Source organism: Gracilinanus agilis, chromosome 5 (assembly GCF_016433145.1).
Source record: "Gracilinanus agilis isolate LMUSP501 chromosome 5, AgileGrace, whole genome shotgun sequence".
In the NCBI taxonomy this organism is placed as follows: Eukaryota; Metazoa; Chordata; class Mammalia; order Didelphimorphia; family Didelphidae; genus Gracilinanus; species Gracilinanus agilis.
The window spans coordinates 258,561,687-258,581,409 of record NC_058134.1 but is presented as its reverse complement, the minus strand read 5'-3'; positions in this window follow the sequence as shown (position 1 = coordinate 258,581,409).

The window sequence follows — 19,723 nt, the reverse complement described above, 5'->3', positions numbered from 1 at the left end:
AAGGAAGAAAGGAAGGAAGGAAGGAAGGAAGGAAGGAAGGAAGGAAGGAAGGAAGGAAGGAAGGAAGGAAGAAATGGACTAGGACAAAATCTAAGCATTCAAATATGTATCCCCCCCAGATGGGACAGTGAATGGAATGCTGGACACTGAGCTAGGATGGCCTGAGTATAAAATTCTGCTTCTGCCATTTGCTAACTGGGCAACCTTGGGCAAGTCACTCAGTCTCAGTTTTTTCTTTCTTTTAATGTTTTTTTTTTCTTTTTTTAATTTTCAGGTGCATTTTTTGACAATTTTTTTCAACATTTTAAAATTCAGACTTCCTCCCTCCTACCTCCCCCAGGCAGTGAATAATCTAGTATAGGTTATAATTATACTTTCAAACTGCTCATGTCATGATAGAAGACACATATCACACATACAATAAAAATCTCACAAAGGAAATAAAATGGAAGATGTCATGCTTTGATCTGCACTCAGACTCCAACAGTTCTTTATTTGGTTGTAGATAATATTTTCTTCATGATACCCCTTTGGTTATTTTGGAGATTTGCTTTGTTAAATAATGATTTAGTCCTTCATGGTTGATTATTATGTAAAGAATTAAAATTAAGGATTTGACTAAAGTATATGAAAATTATAAATAATCCAGTAGTCGCTGATTTAAAATATTATAGCTCAAGTCAAAATGACTTTCAATTTTTATTTACAAAATAGGCGGAGAGAGTGAAAGTTGAGAAATACAAAAAGAGAGTAGAGAATATAGTTAGCCTATCACACTAAATATTGCTCTAGTGGTAGACTCAGCCTGGCACAACTTGTTAACCCTCGAACTGAATTAATCTCTCTCCAGAAGTCAGGAAAGAAAAGCCAGCTATTCACTCACCCAAGTTCTCTCCAAGAGGCAGTTCAAGCTGAAGACAAAGACCTGCCAAGGACAAATCCTGAAGCCAACCTCTAGCCCCAGAAATTCAGGGCTTTTATACTGACTTCTTGTCCCTTCCCCTCTTTACAGGGGCCAGTCATGGCTTTTAAATTGTCTAGCATTGCCCAGGGTGGGTAGTGTCTTGCGGGATCCACTTCTCATCCTCTGGAGGTGTAAATTCTTATCAAAAAGATTCACAATTTCCTGACTGATTGAGTTGTTACCCACTTTAGCAAATAACTTGTTAACACTCTTACTTAGTAGCTGATGAGGTACTTAGGAGCACTAAAAGAAAGTCTGATTCACGCTGCACAGTCTGGTGAGGTACTAAGTAGGGGTATTTAAGTTAGTGTTAACCAAATGTTAACTCAAAATAGACAAAGAAAATAAAGAATTCCTTTTCACAATTAAATAATGTTACTATATACATAGTTCTCCTGGTTCTGTTCACTTAACTTTGCCTTTTTCCTGGTATTTCTGAACTTACTCTGCTCATTGTTCCTTATGGCACAATAGTATTCCATTAGAACCATATGCCATAACTTGTTCATCCACTCCTCAAGTGATGGTCAACTCCTCAGTTTCCAATTCTTTGCCACTACAAAATAGCTACTAAAAATATTTTGGGACAGGTAGATCCTTTTCCTTTATCTCTGATCTCTGGAATACAAAATCTGTAGTGCTATTGCTGGGTCAAAGGGTATGCATAATTTATGGCCCTTTGAGCCTGGTTCCATATTGCTCTCCAGAATGGTTGTATCAATTCACAGTTCCACCAACAGTGTATTAGCATCCCATTTTTCCCAAATCCCTTCCAACATTTATCATTTTCCTCTTTTGTCATCTTAACTAATCTGGTAGGTGTGAGATGGTATCTCAGAGTTGTTTTAATTTGCATTTCTCTAGTTAATAGTGATTTAGAGCATCTTTTCATATGATGGATAGTTTCCATCTCTTCCTCTAAGAACTGCATGTTCATATCTTTTGACCATTTCTTGACAGGGGAATATTTTATATTCTTATAAATTTGACTCGATTCTCTATATACTTGGGAAATGAGTCAGCCTCAGTTTTCCTATTGATAACAGCATCTATTTCACAAGGTTGTTGTAAAGATTTAGAGTTTTATAAATCTTAAAGCAATACAGATATTTTCTTATTATTTAACCTTCAATATACCTTTACATGCCATTTTGAAGTTAATTTTCATCTCTTTTCCAAAATTATCCAGGATAAAGAGTTGGTAAGCTAGGAATATGCATATATAGTATATGCTTAAGAAATAAGATTGATTAGACTTAAAACCATTATTCACAATTTATAATTAATGATGATTACAATGAATTCTAATTAAGTTAAGTCTTAACTTATTCTCATAGATCAGTGATGGGCAAACTTTTTAAAGAGGGGGCCAAAGGAAAGGAAATGCTCATCTGTTGGTCTGTTTCTAAGGTAACTCTTTTGAAGTTTCATTGTATTGCATCCTACTCACTGTATTCATCAGATTAGGAATAATGTTGCCTGGCCAGATTGAACATTTCAGGGGGCCACATCTGGCCCTCAGGCTGTAGTTTGCCCATCACTGTCATGGGACAAGGGAGTTTTATTCATATCTATCAAAATTTTATAGAAGAATAATGTAACCTTTTGAGAGCTAGGAGGCACAGTGGATAGAGCACAGGGTCTAGAATCAGGAAGACTCATCTCCTTAAGTTCAAATCTGGCTTCAGACACTAACTGTCTGGAATTAGAAAGACTCCTCTTCCAGAGTTCACATCCAGCCTCAGACCCTTACTAGCTATGTGACTCTGAGCAAATCACTTAACTCTCTGCCTCAGTTTCTTTGTCAGTCAAATGAGTTAGAGAAGGAAATGGCAAACCACTCTAGTATCTGTGCCAAGAAAACCCCAAATGGAGTCCAAAAGGGTTAGAAGTGACTGAACAACAACAACACAGTCTTAAGAGTTACCTAGAACAGAAGATCAAACAGAGGCCTATAATATTCCCAAGTGCAGGACAAACTAGATTAAAATTTAAGAGAGAAATATTTTTTTAATTTTTAACCCTTACCTCTGTCTTAGAACCAATATTGTGTATTAGTTCTAAGGCAGAAGAGCAGTTAGGGCTAGGCAATGGGGGTTAAGTGACTTGCCCAGGTTCACACAGCTAGGAAGTGTCTGAGGCCAGATTTGAACCCAGGACCTCCTGTCTCTGGGCCTGGTTCTCAATCCACTGAGCCAGCCCAGCTGCCACCACAGAGTAATATTTTTTAAAATAAACAAAAATATGATAAAACATAGATAATAGTACATTTTAAAACCAATTCAATATGTAGCCTGTGGTGATATTTACGTTCCCCCCCTCCTTTCTATTTGAGTTTGACACCACTGACCTGGAACGCAGGGAAGGTAAAAGACTTAACCTACAGTAACATAGCCAGTATGTTTTAGATAGAATTTGAACCCATTCCTTCAAAGGTCAGCTCTCTATCTACTCTTCTATGTTGCCTAACTTCAAGTCAGAGGAAAACTATTAGTTCATAATGGTTGATGTGGCTTGTCATGCTGTCACTGAGGAATAAAGCCTTGTAATTACTAAAAGAGAGAGATTCAAGCAACCCAGGTGCTCCTTTGAGAAAAATGAGAGCAATGTATATTTTTTTATTGCTCTTTCAACTTGGAAAGCTATAAATCTTAGTTGTAAATCATATCATAGAACTCCCATGTAGGATTTTTTTAAAAAAACAGTTCCAATGCAAAAACTAAAATTCTTTAGTGGACAAAATTTTTCTTTCTCCGCTTTCCTCCTTGTGGGCTAAGAATGGGATGGAATTAAATTAGAACTGAGAAATGACTGAATCAGTTCTGGATGGCTCATATAGAGGCCCATTTTTGTTCTTTTCACATTTTCTAGCTTTCTTTTAAGGAAAGTCAATGCCCCAGACTTGGGGGTAGGGTGAGAAGAAGTGAGAATTAGGTGGGGGGAAAATGCTGACAGGAAAAAAATGCCAAAAGCAAAATGTCAAAAACTTTCCTGGGGCTTATAGCCTTTGACCCAGATTTTTCCTTAGAGTAAGAGCAAGTCTCTGTGGATTTTCTTTCCTTTGTCATGAGAAGAAAGGAAATAAGTTCAACACTTCAAAAACATTTGCTTACCACTTTACAAATATTATCTTATTTAACCCTCACAACAAACCTGGGAGGAAGGGGCTCTTATTACACCATTTTATAGATGAAGATAGCAAGGAAGGCAAGTTAAAGTGACTTGTCTAAGGTTGTACTGATAAGTACCTGAGGCTACATTTGAGCTCAGGTCTTACTGCCTGCCTGCCCAGTGCTCAATCTATTGTGCCACCTAGTTGCTATGACCTGGCTGCACTCATCTATCTTCTCAGATTTCCTACTTGACAAGACAGGATGAAAATTTATGGATGGAACCAGTGATCAAGAATGGCAAACTCACCTTTCTAATTGTCCCTACAGTGGGTTTCTGGAATAAAAATAGAATAGGATATTAGTAAGATCTTAAATGTTAGACTATCTATCCATGGACTTCTTTTGCACTTGGTAAATTTTTTTTATGTCATTGTCTCTTCCCAATTACTCTGAACCTCCCCTATAGAATTCGTCCTTGGAATTAAAGGTAATCAAGGGGGAAAACCCAAGACATCAGTCATGTCTGAAAATACATGCCAATTTCAGCACAAATAGTCCACCATTTCCTTTCTCAGAAATGGGAGGCATGCTTTTTCACCCTTGGCTTCTGAAGTCCTTACTCATTATCTACGTTCATAAGTATTCTGAGGTCTTTTTGCATTGTTTTCTTCAGTGTATTAAGAAGGAAAGAGCAATAAATGGAGTTAGAAGACCTGGGTTCAAATCACAACTCTGATAATACCTGAGTGACCTTCGACAAGTAACTTAACTTCCCTAAGTCTGTTTCCTTATCCATAAGTGCAGTTTGGACAGGTTGAACTCCAAGACCCCTTTCAGCTTGAAATCTAAGAACATTTTTGTTGTCATTATGTAAATCAAGCTCCTGTTTTCCCCTCCTCCGTTTCCTCTCTCTTCTTCTTTTTCCCTTATTTTCTGTCTTTGAACCAATACTTTGAATCGGTTCTAAGGAAGAAGAGCAGTAAGGGTTAGGCAACAGGGGTTAAATAACTTTCCCAGGGTCATGCTCCTGGTTCTTCTTACTTCACTCTCTTCACTCTACATGAGTTCATACAAGTCTTTCCAGGCTTCTCTGAATTCATCATTGTTGTTCATCCTTTGTTTTTAAAGAAGGCCAATGATATCATGATGAGTGATGTCTTGACTTCCCCATGAGTTGGATTTAAGTGAGGCAGAGCTGCATAAAGTTGTCAGTCTCATTCTCTCTTCCAGATTCATCAAAGACCAGTGGCAAGACAAAAGTTAGGACAACTGGAAAGGAACAAGAACACTGTGGATAACCATGATATCTGCTACGTCTGACCAAGTGCCTGCTTTGGCCACCCTCATGGCCATGAGAACAAATTGTTCTCATCTGCCCATTCCACTGGGGAAAGTCTTCACATGCTTGGAGTAGACATCTCCCTAACTACCCAACCAATGTGAAACCTATTAGTTACCCTCAACCCAGTTTAACCCACCTGTCAAGATGGTTTACCAGAGTGTGGCCACTGTGCGTGTTATAGCTACTTGGAACCAATATGTGAGAGTTGGTTGACAGGTGGATACCAAAGGTGGGTGAGGAACCCTTAAAAGGGCTCAGAAAGCCCTCTTGCCAGAGGGGCTATGTTGAGAGCCATAGAGAGCCACACACGATCTGTCAGGATAATCTATGGATCTCATCAGAACCAGCTGTAGTTTACAAAATCTCTATGGCTGATGGCTGTAACCACTCTCTATGACTCCTTTCATTAATAAAAGTTTTTGCTGTATAATAAATCACTTCAGTTTAAAAGAAAATGGTGAATATGTGGAAGGCCATTATGAGAAGTAGAGTCTGAATCAGATATTTTATCTGAAACCCATCAAAAGATCAATGCAAAGCCATGTGTGAGCCAGACAGGATGGGCTATTTAAGATAAAAATCTGAGACTCCTCTTTTGACTCCTTTTCTGATCCACACCTTTTCTTATTGGAAAAACATTATAGTCTTTTTGGAAAGCTTTAAGTTCTTAGCAAATCAGCAGTCAAGAGGTTAACAATTTCTCTCTTGGTTAAAATGAAGCTGCTTGGGCTCAAAACTGATTCTAGAGAGTCAAGGTCAAAATTAGTCAAAACCTCATTCAGCAGGGGCTTTCCACCCGAGAAAAGTATTCCCAGAATTAGCTTACTGATAACAAGACAGCTGGAATTCAGCCTTGGACCTTGTTCTATTCCAGGCTATCTCTACCTTGAAGCAACTAAGGCTCTTTTGACATGACATAATTTGTATTTTCTGTGCAACTGTGAAGTTTCTTTGTGCCTTTGTGTGAAATAAGGTTTGAATTTTGTATATGTTAAACTTGTGGCTCAATGGCACTTGGGAGAAGCAGCCATGAGCTGACAGACAAGATTGTCTGTCTCCCGCTTTTTTCTTTATTACCTAAGCCATCCCTTATCAGATCCTGGACCTGTTGCATAGCTTTCAACAGGGCTAGTTCTCTCTGAACATCTCATACATGCCTGGATTCATCAAATCCATCATCTAGAAGAATAATGCTGCTAAAAAGCGAGCCGAGCATCCCTGCCACTGCAAACACCAATGGCAGCCTCTGAATGAAAACTCTGGAAACAGGCAGCACTCCCAGACCACCTGTTCCACTTCTAGCTCACTCCTAAAACATTGTCCAAGGGAAAAACTCTTATGTAGATGTGATCTGACAATTTCCTGTGCAAATACTACAGCCCCTGCTAACCTAGATGGTCAGAATTGCTTTAGATACAGAAAACAGTTTCTATTACTAAAGTTCTTGGTATTGCCAAATGACTTTGTAAATAATAAATGTTTTGTCAGTCATATCTTTTTATTTTATTTTTATTGTCATGCAGAACACCTCCTTATTGGTCATTGTAAGAGCAAAGTCATATATAACCTAAACTCCAAAATAAAATAAAAAATACACTGACATGAAAGACAACTTCAACAGTTTTTCTCTTGTGGTGGATAGTATCCCCTGTCATAAGTCTTTCAGGATTGTCCCATATCACTGCATTGCTAAGAGAAGTCAGGATTTTACAGATAATCATTGTCAAATATTGCTGTTATTGTATACAATGTTCTCCCAGATCTGCTTATTTCACTCTGCCTCAGTTCCCGCAGATCTTTCCAGCTTTTTCTGAACTCATCTTGCTTATCATTTCTTATAGCACGATAGTATTCCATCACCAACATATACCACAATTTGTTCAGCCATTCCCCAATTGATGGACTTAATTTCCAATTTTTGCCACTATAAAAAGAACAGCTATAAATATTTTTTTTGTAAAGTTAGGTCCTTTCCCCTTTTTCATTATCTTTTTGGGACACAAATCTAGGAGTGGTATTACCTGACCAAAGGGTATGTACAACTTTAAAGCTCTTTGGGCATAGTTCCAAATTGCTCTTTAGAATTGTTGGATCAGTTCGCAAGTCTATCAACAATGCATTAGTGTCCCAATTTTACCACATCCCCTCCAACATTTACCACTTTCCCTTACTGTTGTATTAACTAGTTTGATAGGTTCACACCTAGGTGATACCTACCTCAGCATTGTTTTAATTTGCATTTCTCTAATCACAAGTGATTTGGAACATTTTTTCATATGATTATTGATAGCTTTGATTTCTTCATCTGAAAATTGCTTGTTCATATCCTTTGACCATTTGTCAATTGGAGAATAGCTCAAATCTTTTTTTTTTTTTAACATTTACCTTCTGTCTTAGTATCAATTCTAAGACAGAAGAGTGGTAAAGGCTAGGCAATTGGAGTCAAGTGACTTGCCCAGGGTCACATAGCTAGGATGTATCTCAGGCCAGATTTGATCCCAAGTCCTCCTGACTCCAGACCTGGTGCTCTCTCCCCGGTACTAGATGCCCCTATTCATTCAATTCTTATAGCACAATAATGTATCATTATTCATGCATCCTACTTTATTCAAACATTCCCCAATTGATAGGGGTGTTTCCAGTTCATTGCTGCTACAAATGTATTTCTATATGAGTCCTTTGAAATCCTTCAGGTACATGCTTAGGAGTTATATTTCTTAGTTAAAGGTCTATGGACTTTCTAGGTAAACACAGTTGGTGACCTGAAAATGGAGAAGCTGGAATATCATAGACTAAGTGATGCGATGTCCTCATTTTTATCAGTATTTGTATTCTTCATCTTTCAGTTCCAGGCTAGGATAGGTCCTAGAAAAGTCCCCAATACTGAAACTTTGTCAGAAGCAGTCCTATTTCAGCAAAAGAATGCTTCTTGAAAAATCTTTAAAGAAAATAGAGTTGGAGGAATTTTTTAAGAGTTATTCCTTCTTTTTCCTCTCTTCCTTCTAGTTTTTCGCTCTTCTTTTTTCTTCTGTCCCTCTCTTCATGTTTTCTCCCCTCCAACATTATTTTCTAATTTTCTCCTTCTTTCCTTCTTTCTCATGTGCATTTTCTTTTCTCACTTTTCTGAATATGAAAACCATAGAGCTAGAATTTCTTTTTATTCTTTCTTTTTATGCTAGCACTGCCTCCAGACCTACCTCTCTTCCTACTGCTTTGGTGCCAACTCCTCCCTTCTATGAACTTTACAGATTTCTATAAAGTAAATATTTTTAAGCATAAACGTATTCTTTGCTGACTGGCTCCTACCTCCCAAGGTTGCAACCACATCTCAGAGAAAATACATCACAGCAATGAGTGGCTGGGGACCTGATCACAGCTTTAGTGCCTACTCTTCCTGTGCCTCATGGATCATTGGTCTACTATAAGAGATTATGGGCTCATGCAGATCCAGGTTCAATCCTGAAAACCTTGATTCCAAGAGGAGTCAAATTTTCTTTTAGATTATACCCTAAAGTAACTCTAGGGAGAGCTCTAAAACAAAGTCTCTCAGTGAATCCAGTATACAAGATAGGTATCAACTATAGTACAGTTAGTTTCCTTTAGCACAGAAAAATGTACAAGATGAAAACGCATAGACTCATTTATTAAATGACATAGCTCTCCCTTCCCAGGTAAAGATTCTGTGTAGGACAATTGAAGAGTACTCACCCTCTCCTAACGGAAGAACTGCCAGGAATCATGAAAGATTGGCAAGGATCTTCCTGGTCATGCTGTCATTTTAGTCTTCCATATATAAGACGATCCTATTAAATATCCTTTTCTCAAAAAAAATGGGCTGCTAAGGAAACTTTCCTCCTCTGAGAACCTAGCACTTGCCTTTGAAGCTCAGGATTTCTTTAACTAAGCATTACTCAAGACTAGAAATGTCTGTGTTTCAAGATTGCTAGTCTAATCTGTAACTCAACAGAGTAATCAGAAGTCATCTAATAACTTGAGGTTTCAGAAACCCTAGTCCCAGGAGCATTGGGCAAGCATGCTTCCCTCTATCATGTGCTTCTGTTGCAAAAAGCCATTGTCTCTAGCAGAAGGAGAGGACTCTCTCTTCCCCTTAATGGTCTTAATGGAAGACCAAAGGAGAAAAAAAGTGAAATTAAAAGAAAGGGCCCCAAAAAGAAAAAAAAAACAGTTCTACCACTTTTAGAGACCATAAAGAGTGGAGGGTCCTCTAATAAGGAAAAGAGGAAATGGGGAGGAAAACATTTATTAATTATCTACTATATGCCAGATATTATGCTAAGCCCTTTACAGATATTATTTAATTCTTGCATTAGTTGTGGGAGGTAGGTATTATTATTATTGCCCTATTCTATATTTGAGGAAACTGAGACAGAGGTTAAGTAACTTACCTTAGGTCATACAGTTAGTAATGTAATGGGGATAATTTGAGGAAAGGTGTGTGGTAAAAGGGGATTTTGAAAGGAGGTTGTCAGGGACTTGTTAGGTAAGTAATATGGGTTACAGGTAGGCTGGAATAAGGAGATTCAGGATATAATAGGGTCTGAAGTCAGGGAGTATAACACTGAGGTAACAAAATTCCAGAGAGAGGATGAATTAATCTAAACAGGCAAAGAGCAGCAGGGCTTATAGACTAGGACTTAGAGTAAAGACAAACACGAGGGAAATAGACTGAACTGAAATTAACAACAGGCTTTAGTTAATTTCACAGGAAGGGACTTGTTTTGCAGTTACACCTTCCTTCGAGATGGATACCCGGCTTCCCTTCAAGCCCAGAGTATGTTGGTTCTTTCCCTCTTCTTCCCTCTCTTACTAATTAAATGACAAAGTAACTAATAGGTCTGTTGAAACACAAAAGGGTTTATTATCTTTAAGGATGATTTGTCAGGAAAGTGGATTGAGGAAGCCCTAACAGTTGATTACAGGAACCTCAGGTGGGGGAAGGGAGGCAGAGATGGAGTCTGAGCAAGGTCCTGCCTTAGCTCAGCTTTCAAGGTGCTCTGGATGTCTAAAGGGAATAAAATGATGACTAACCAATTTCTTTAGATAAAATACTGCCAAATTATAGTTAAACCCCTCATAGATTTGAACTAATCTCTAATTTACTCTCCTGATTCACTCCACAGACATTTAAGGTAAAGGAAGGAAGATAGGAAATAATATAGGATATGGAAATACAAAGGGTTTATCTAAACTAACAATTCTTAAATAAATATTCCAAAGCTAGGCTAAATTTCAATTCTTCAGATAGGCAAGGAAGCAGCTCAGTTGATCTGAACCTCTCTCCATGAGATGCTCAAACCAACTGCCTTCTCTCCCTCAAGATTCTAAACCCCTAACTGACTTCAGAACTCAGCCAAAGCTTGAAAAAACTATTATGACCCCCTCTCTCTGTACTACAGTAAAAACCTGAGCCTGGATTTGAACTCAGGTCTTTCTGACTCTAGGCTCAGCACTCTAGCGACCATGTCACCTGGCTGTCTCTTGTCATGCCAATTACTGGGGACCAATCAGAAAAGGGCTGGGGCACATGTTCAGCTTCATAGGAGCTGGTTGAATCTACCAATGTAATAACATCAAATGGTTTGAGAGACCCACCAAATTAATAACTAATCAATCAATAGTAAAAGCAATAATCAAAAGTGCCTTTGAGCACAAGAGTCTAATAGGAAACCAGGGCTCAAGTTTGTAGGGAAGTGGGGCTTCCAAGATCCTAGAATAGCAAAAAGAAAAGTAGTGCCAGGACTACTGGTGTCATATCTCTCTTTGCTTTTTCCAAAAAACTTGCCATTTGTTGGAATCAGGCGAAACTGCCCTTGTAGTCTCCCCTAAGCCTATTTGCAAGCCCAATATGGACATAAACAATGAAGACAGAACTGGAAGTTTCTGAACAACTTTTCTAGAACTCTGTGTCTCATCCTAGCCTAGCCTCCATTCTAGTACAAGCCTTGCCTCCTCTATTATCCCAACAGGATTCCATCATTTCCTTTGGCTGTTTTCTAAGCCCCCATACTCTGCTGAGATCCATCTCTTCAACATTTTCTCCAGTCCTCACTGACCTTCACTATTTTCTTTGTTGATTTTTTTCACATTCTCCTCTGTTTGTCCCTTCCTCTGACCAGTCATGTCATATATCTGGAACCACAAAACAAACAAAAAAGAATCCTTAACTTATGTATCCATTTTTTGTTCAGAAAATATAGTCACATGGCCAAGGGGTCATGGATCCTCTTAAAAGGGTTGAGCAAGAATTATTCTTTTACTTTAATGTTTATACTGCGTTTTCTCCATTCTGTACAGGATTGTTCTCATTTTATGTACAGGACATTCTGAGTCTTATTGCAATTTTAAATGATTAAAGTTTTAAGCTAATAAAGTTTTAAAATTCACAAAGACTTTTGGAACATGGCAAAACTCACAAATCTGATATAGTTCTGTTTTTTTAAGGGATTGATCTTAAAGTCAGAAGGTTCAGGATGGAGTCCCAATTTGGCAATTTACTACCTATACAGTCTCAGACAATTCACTCAGTCCCATAGAGTCTCAGTTGTCTCATCTGTAAGATGGGGATAATAATCACCCTTCCTACTTTACAAGGGTTGTCCTGAAGAAAGCTGTAAAATACAAAATGGGACTTGTGTTTAATAACTTCCTTAGATATTTTGCCTGCAATATAGCCAAGCAGCCACTGTTTGGCAGTGGAGTCTTTTTCTTAGGATCCATGCTTGAGTCAAATGAGATACGCTTTTAATCAGAGGTCCAGAGAATCATGAATTTTCCACTTGGTATCCTTTTCTGTAACAAATATAACTCCATTATAACAACTATATATTTTAAAATGTTGCCAAATACATATTCATTTAAGATACATATGGAACAGGATTTAAAGAAAGCAAACAACTAAGTGCAATTGGTCTCCTTTCTCACTGTCTTTATTATAAATTTCACAGAATGTCAGAATGTTAAAAGTGCAAAGGATTTTAGAAATCTAGTTCAATTTTTTTTACAGAGGAAGAAACTGAGGCCCAGAAAAATCACATAGCTATTACATGGCAAAAATTTGATTTTTTCTTATTTTTGTCTCTCAACTCAAAATCTAGTGCTCTTTCCCTATATTATATTTCATTACCATTCCTCTAATTTAATCTACAGACCTGGATTAGAATTATTTTAATATTTTAATATTAAAATTTAAACATTTAATACTTTAAATTATTTACCTCACTTATATTAATATGTTGTCCAAGCCCTTTCCACAGTATGTCCACAGCTCTAGGGCTCTGTTATCTCCATTGGTATCAGAGTCCCTCCAGCTTTTGTCCTTTCTAGCAGAAGAGGCCCAACTGCTTGCTTATGAGATGATCAAAGAGCAGGTGTTAGTTAACTTTAATAAAGCTCCATCTGTTCAGGGTTCTTGCAATCTGTTTCTGACAGGATGGGAGCAGAATGAACTAGAAAAAGCCCAATAAGGCATCTTTTTTATGACATTGTGAAAACCATAAAATTGTTTTTCCCAATCGAAAATTTCCCTGCAAAATTTTTTTAGTGGGGGAGGGAGATAAATGAATAAACTACCTTAGCATTTGGCCACAACTAATTAGTTTGACATTTGCATAAAATGGCTATCTTCCTGTCTGCCCTTTGATCCAGCTATACCACTGCTGGGTTTATACCCCAAAGAGATCATAAGGAAAAAGACTTGTACAAAAATATTTATAGCCGCACTCTTTGTAGTAGCAAAAAATTGGAAAACAAGGGGATGCCCTTCAATTGGGTAATGGCTGAACAAATTGTGATATCTGTTGGTGATGGAATGCTATTATGCTAAAAGGAATTCCATGTGAACTGGAACAAGCTCCATTGATGCAGAATGAAAGGAGCAGAACCAGGAGAACATTATACACAGACTGATACATTGTGGTAAAATCGAATGTAATGGACTTCTCTACTAGCAGCAATGCAATGATCCAGGACAATTCTGAGGGATTTATGAAAAAGAACACTATCTACATCCAGAGGAAGAACTGTGGGAGTAGAAACACAGAAACAAATAAGAAAAACAACTGCTTAAACACATGGGTTGATGAGGACATGATTGGGGATGTAGACTCAAAATGACCACACCGATGCAACTATCAATAATATGGAAATAGGTCTTCATCAATGACACATAAAAGCCAGTGGAAATACTCATCAGCTGGAGGGGAGCAAGGGGGAGAAAGAACATGAATCATGTAACCATGGAAAATTTTTCTAAAAACATTTTTAAAAAGAAAAAAATGGCTACCTTCAACCGAGGTTGACTCTCGAAATCAGTTCACTCATGTAGATGTAGAATGAGAGGGGAAAGGGAGGGAACAGCATTTGTCAGGTGGCTACCATGTGCCAGGCACTGTGCTAAATGCTTTGTAATTATTATCTCAGTTGATCCTCAGAAACAACCCTCTGAGGTAGATGCTATTATAATCCCTGTTTGACAGTTGAGGAAATGGGTTAAGTGACTTGCCCAGGGTCACCCAGCTAAAAAGTGACTTCCTTCAGGTCTTCCTAACCCAATACTCTAACTGCTGTGTCACAACTGCCTTTAGGGTGAGATTACAAAAGGGTTTTATTTATTTATTACTTTTAAAGCTCTAACCTTCCATCTTAGAATCAATACTATGAATTGGTTCTAAGTCAGAAGAGTAAAAAGGGCTAGGTCAGTGATGGCGAATCTTTTAGAGGGACAGGTACTTTCATCCTCTCCTCCAGGTTCTGATAACAAAGTGGTCCTTCTCTTTGCCAAAACCACCCCCTTTACTTACTCTCTCCAGGCTTCTCCAACAGATTTCCTCCTTGCTTCTCTTTATTCAGTACCTTGTCAATTCTTTGTGATCTAACTTCCAATTTCATTATTTAATTTTAAAAATTTTCCCTAAAGTTACCAATGATCTAATTGCCAGATCTAATGTCTGTTTCTCAGTCATCCCTCTCATCCTAGCTCCTGCAGGTGACATTACTGGCCACCCTCTCCTACTGGAAATTCTCTTCTTTCTGCATTTTCTCTCTTGGTTCTTTTCCTGAATGTCTGAGTGTTCCCTTTCAGCATCCATTGCTGCTTTATCAACCATGTCATACCTCCTAACTGCAGGTGCTCCTCAAAGTTCTCTCCTGGGCTCTCTTTTCTTTCTGGACATTCTCTTTCCTGATGATCTCATCAGCTACCAACACTTGGCTTCCTTTTGAACCCTTACCTTCCATCTTAGAATGAATACTAAGTATTGGTTCTAAAACAGAAGGATGTTAAGGGTTAGGCAATTGGGGTTAAGTGACTTGCCTAGAGTCATCCAGTTAGGAAGTATCTGAGGACAGATTTGAACCCACAATCTTCCCTCTCTCAGACTGGCTTTCTATCCACAAAGCCCCCTAGATGCTTCTATCTTTGGTTCCTTAATTCTCCTTTACCCTATATATCCAGTCACTTGTCAAATCTTGCCATTTCCACAACATCCCTCAAATCTGAGCATTTTTCTCCACTTAATACAACTAGCACCTGATTTTTAGGCCCTCGGCATCTCTCACATAAATCACTGCACAGCTTCCTAAGTGGTCTCCTTGGCTTAAGCATCTCCCCACTCCACTTCATCCTACATACTGCTGCCAAAGTAATTTTCCTCAAGCATAGATCTGACTATGTGATTCCCCTTCTCTGACAACTCTAGGAGTCTGTGCCCCAGGATAAAATCTAAGTTCTTCTGTTAATCTTTTAAAGTCCATCGCAAACTATCTTCTTCCCAACTTTCCAGATTCGTTGACTATTACTTTCCCTCTGCACCCAGTGTTCCAACCAAAGAGATATTCATTCTCTCTGTTCCCCATGCTTGGGATTTGTTTCAGGCTGGACCTGACTCCAGTAATTCTCCTGATCATTTAAATTCAAAGCAAGCAGTTTGTGAGTCATTCAATAGTTAACAAAAGAGGTTTACTTAAACATAAGAGGAGAAGGCTGGTGGACAAGGGACATAAGGACATTTGAAATGGATTCAGCTGAAAGAAGTTCCTGTGCACTAGTTGCCTGTTGATGATCAATCAGCCAAGCATCAAAACCACTCTTCCTGACTGCTTAATATTCAGGTGATGAAGAATTAACAAGCAGGAAACTTAGGCAACAAGCATTCATTAAGTGCCTACTTTTTCAACAGGTACTGTGCTATTGTTGTTCATTCATTTTCAGCCATGTCTAATTCTCCATGACTTCTTTTAGGGTTTTCTTGACAAAAATGATTTGTCATTTCCTTCTCCAGCTCATTTTATGGGGGAATAAAATGAGGCAAACAGGGTTCAGTGACTTGCCCTGGGTCACTTGGCAAAGATACTAGAGTGATTTGCCATTTCCTCTCCAGGACATTTTATGGAGGAAGAAACTGAGGCAAGCAGGAGTAAGTGACTTGCTCAGGGTCACACAACTGAGGCCATATTTGAATTCGAGTCTTTTTGACTTCAGACTTAGCACTCTATGTATTGTAATAATTAAAATGGGTTTGACAAATATAAGAATTTTTTAAATTGTGGTAATTTATAAAAATTAAATCTTAAGTCTGTTAGTAGCTTTAGAAGTTTTATTACCACAAGGTAGAGATAGTAAAGGGGGAAATGTAGGAAGGTGGTAGAAAATATTGTCTAGCTAAATACCCTAAGTACAAAACTGAGTGTGTTCAGACCAAAGAGAGTGTCCCCCTGAAGACAAAAGAACCAAAGAGCCCATGTCTCTGGCCAGGGTCTCCTCAACCCAAGTGAGCCACTGAAGCCAAACTCCTTGAGCCACCAATGCAGAATCACCATGCAGCAGAATCCCTACAACACAGAAGTCCCTCTTTCAGCAAGAACCACCAACACAACAGACGGAATCAGAATGCCCTTGGCTGGCTTTTTAAGCAGTTTTCTCCACATCACTTCCTGCCTCTCTGGTTTGTACTTCCTTTCACTGTGGGCTGGTCTATCATATCTCAGAAACCAAACATAGTTTCTTAATTTGTCTGGCACTGTCCAGGGGGCATTGCCTATGGGATCCATCTCTTCTAAGGGTGTTAACTTTTATCAAAAAGATCCTCAGTTCCTGACTAAGTTAAAAAGATGGAACACTCCAAGTACTTGATTAACTAAGATAAAAAAATTCCCTTTCACACTATTATGCCATCTAATTGCCCTTTATCTATCCCCTTGGTATGTATTGTATTTATTCTGCATATATTTGTAAATATGATTTTTTTTTCTCTTTAAGAGTATGGAAATAGCCCTTACCATTCTTCTGCCTTAGCACCAATACCCAGTATAAGGGTTAAAGTAAGGGTTTAAAAAAAAAGAATATGGAAATCCATTCCCCAATTGATAAATGGGCAAGGGACATGAATAGACAATTTTCAGATAAAGAAATCAAAACTACCAATAAGCACATGAAAAAGTGTTCTAAATCTTTTATAATTAGAGAACAGCAAATAAAAACAACTCTGAGGTACCACCTCACACCTAGCAGATTGGTAAAATGACAGCAAAGGAAAGTAATAAATATTAAAGATGTGGCAAAATTAGGGCATGAATGCCTTGCTGGTGGAATTGTGAATTGATCCAACCATTCTGGATGGCAATTTGGAACTATGTCCAAAGGGCGTTAAAGAATGTCTGCCTTTTGATTCAGCCATGTGACTGCTGGGCTTATACTCCAAAGAGATCATAGATAAAAAGACTTGTACAAAAATATTTATAGCTGCGCTCTTTGTGATGGTAAAAAATTGGAAAATGAGAGGATGCCCTTCGATTGAAGAGTGGTTGAACAAATTGTGGTATCTGCTGGTGATAGAATACTATTGTGCTGAAAGGAATAATGAACTGGAGGAATTCCATGTGAACTGGAATGACCTCCAGGAATTGATGCAGAGTGAAAGGAGCAGAACAAGGAGAACCTTATACACAGAGACTGATACACTGTGGTACAATCGAATGTAATGGACTTCTCTACTAACAGCAATGTGATCCAGGACACTTATGAGGGATCTATGAGAAAGAATGCTATTTACATCCAGAGAAAGAACTGTGAGAGCAGAAACACAGAAGAAAAACAACTACTTGATCACATGGGTTGATGGGGATATGATCAGGGATGTAGACTCTAAGTGATCACCCTAATGCAAATATTAATAATATGGAAATAGCTCTTGATCAATGACATATGTAAAACCTAGCGGAATTGCTCGTTGGCTATGGGAGGGAAGTGGGAGGAGGGAAGGAAAGAACATGAATCATGTAACCATGGAAAAATATTCTAAATTAATTAAATTTTTTTTTCAAATTACACACACACAAAAATAAAGGACCTGAAAAATAAATAAAAAATAAAAAAGAGAGGGGGGCAGCTGGGTTGCTCAGTGGAGTGAGAGTCAGGCCTAGAGACAGGAGGTCCTAGGTTCAAACCCGGCCTCAGCCACTTCCCAGCTGTGTGACCCTGGGCAAGTCACTTGACCCCCATTGCCCACCCTTACCACTCTTCCACCTATGAGACAATACACCGAAGTACAAGGGTTTAAAAAAAAAAAAGAGTATGGAATATCTCTTCCTATTTTTATTCATAGGACCTAGGGATATGTACATGGTACACAACAGGTGCTTAGTGAATGTCTATGGATTGATTTGTAAAATGAAATGAATAGAAAATATTATTTTTAAGTTATTTTTAATTCTCAAATTCTGTGACTGTATGATTCACATGACCTGCATCATTGATCATTCAGTTCTCTAATAATCTTGATAACAGCTGTCTCCGTGTGACCTATTCATGGCAAATTTAAAGCAGAGTAGAAAAGGAAAGCCTATGTTTTTGCTCCTGGTGCCTGAAGCAGTGAGGTATGGCCCAACAAGAGAGAAGCAGGAAAGGGGGTGGGAATAGAGGGGCCAGAATTAACTAATTCAGTCACATCACATTTGAATTGGAAAGGCAGATAGATAATCAGCAAAGAGTAGGTTGAAAAGACTTGGCTAGGGAGCAACCAAAGGTTATTTCAATGGTCAATCAACATGAGACAACCCCACCCCAAGAAATCCAAATTGGGTCCCAGGACTGGACCATCTGATGCCAACAGCCAGGGGTTTTGAACCATACTCCTTGTGAAAATTTATGTCAAGTACCTAACAATTGACTGTTCTGGCTCCATATTGTATCCCTGAGAAGAAATGGTGCAAGAAGAAAAGAAGAAATGACATAATATCAGACCAATATCAGACCAATAAATACAAATATAGTCTTTTTTCCTAATCTTCTTACTATGTTGTTGATTATAGTCCTGGCTGCTGAGTGGGTAAGTGCACACTGTTGGACATGGATTACTTTAATTGAACATTATTCAAAGACCTAGTGTGATTTTCCTTTTTTCTTATTTAGAACTTTTTTCACATAAAATTTAGGATTGGATGTTTAGAATTTTTCATCCACTAGTTATTTGGCCTTTTTGCGCTAAATTTTCTGATGAATTTGATTGGTAGTGATTCATATGCCTCATGCCTCAGCCATTTTTTCTCTGTGCGATTTCATGTTTCTTTCTATTCTCCTCAGGGGGGAACTTGTTTTTATTTCATATGGAGAGTTTATTTTAGGAAAAGAAGTTTACTGCCTCCTGGAATCAAAATGGAGATGCCTGTGGAAACCACCTGGAGAATGCATGCTGATCCAGGAGCCTAAGAGAGCAAAGAGATGTGCAAAATTTTGAACTTTGGGGGTTTTTTAAATTCATTTGTCTGGTTTAAATTCATTTGTCTTGAAAAAAAATTGATTTGTTTTGTTAAATTCATTTGTTTTATTTAAATGCACATGTTTTATTTATGTTTTGTTGTAAAAGAAGGGGACTGCCCCTTGAATATTTTTGTGAAAGAAGCACCAAATATTTGATTTGTTTATTTTGTAAAAATTGTTACAATTCTCCCCTTGTATTGCTGTATATACCCTTTATTTTATTGTAATTGTAAATTTATTTATGTTCTGATCCATTGGGGAGATTGGTCTCCCAAAGGATCACAGTGGGGAATGCGTCATTTAAAATTGTTGTAAACCCTGGAAGACTACAATTCCCAGGGCTCTCTGCTACAACTTTCCCTGACAACTCCCACTTCCTTTGTGGAAGGTGTGAGAGAAAGTATAAAAAGAGAAAGTTTGGCACCTTTTCTCTTTCTCTACCCTGGAGGGTAGAGAGGCTATTGGATCCTGAGCTCTCTCCCTGAGAGCCTTTTTTCCCTTTCTATCTACCTCCTAGTTTTTCCTAGACT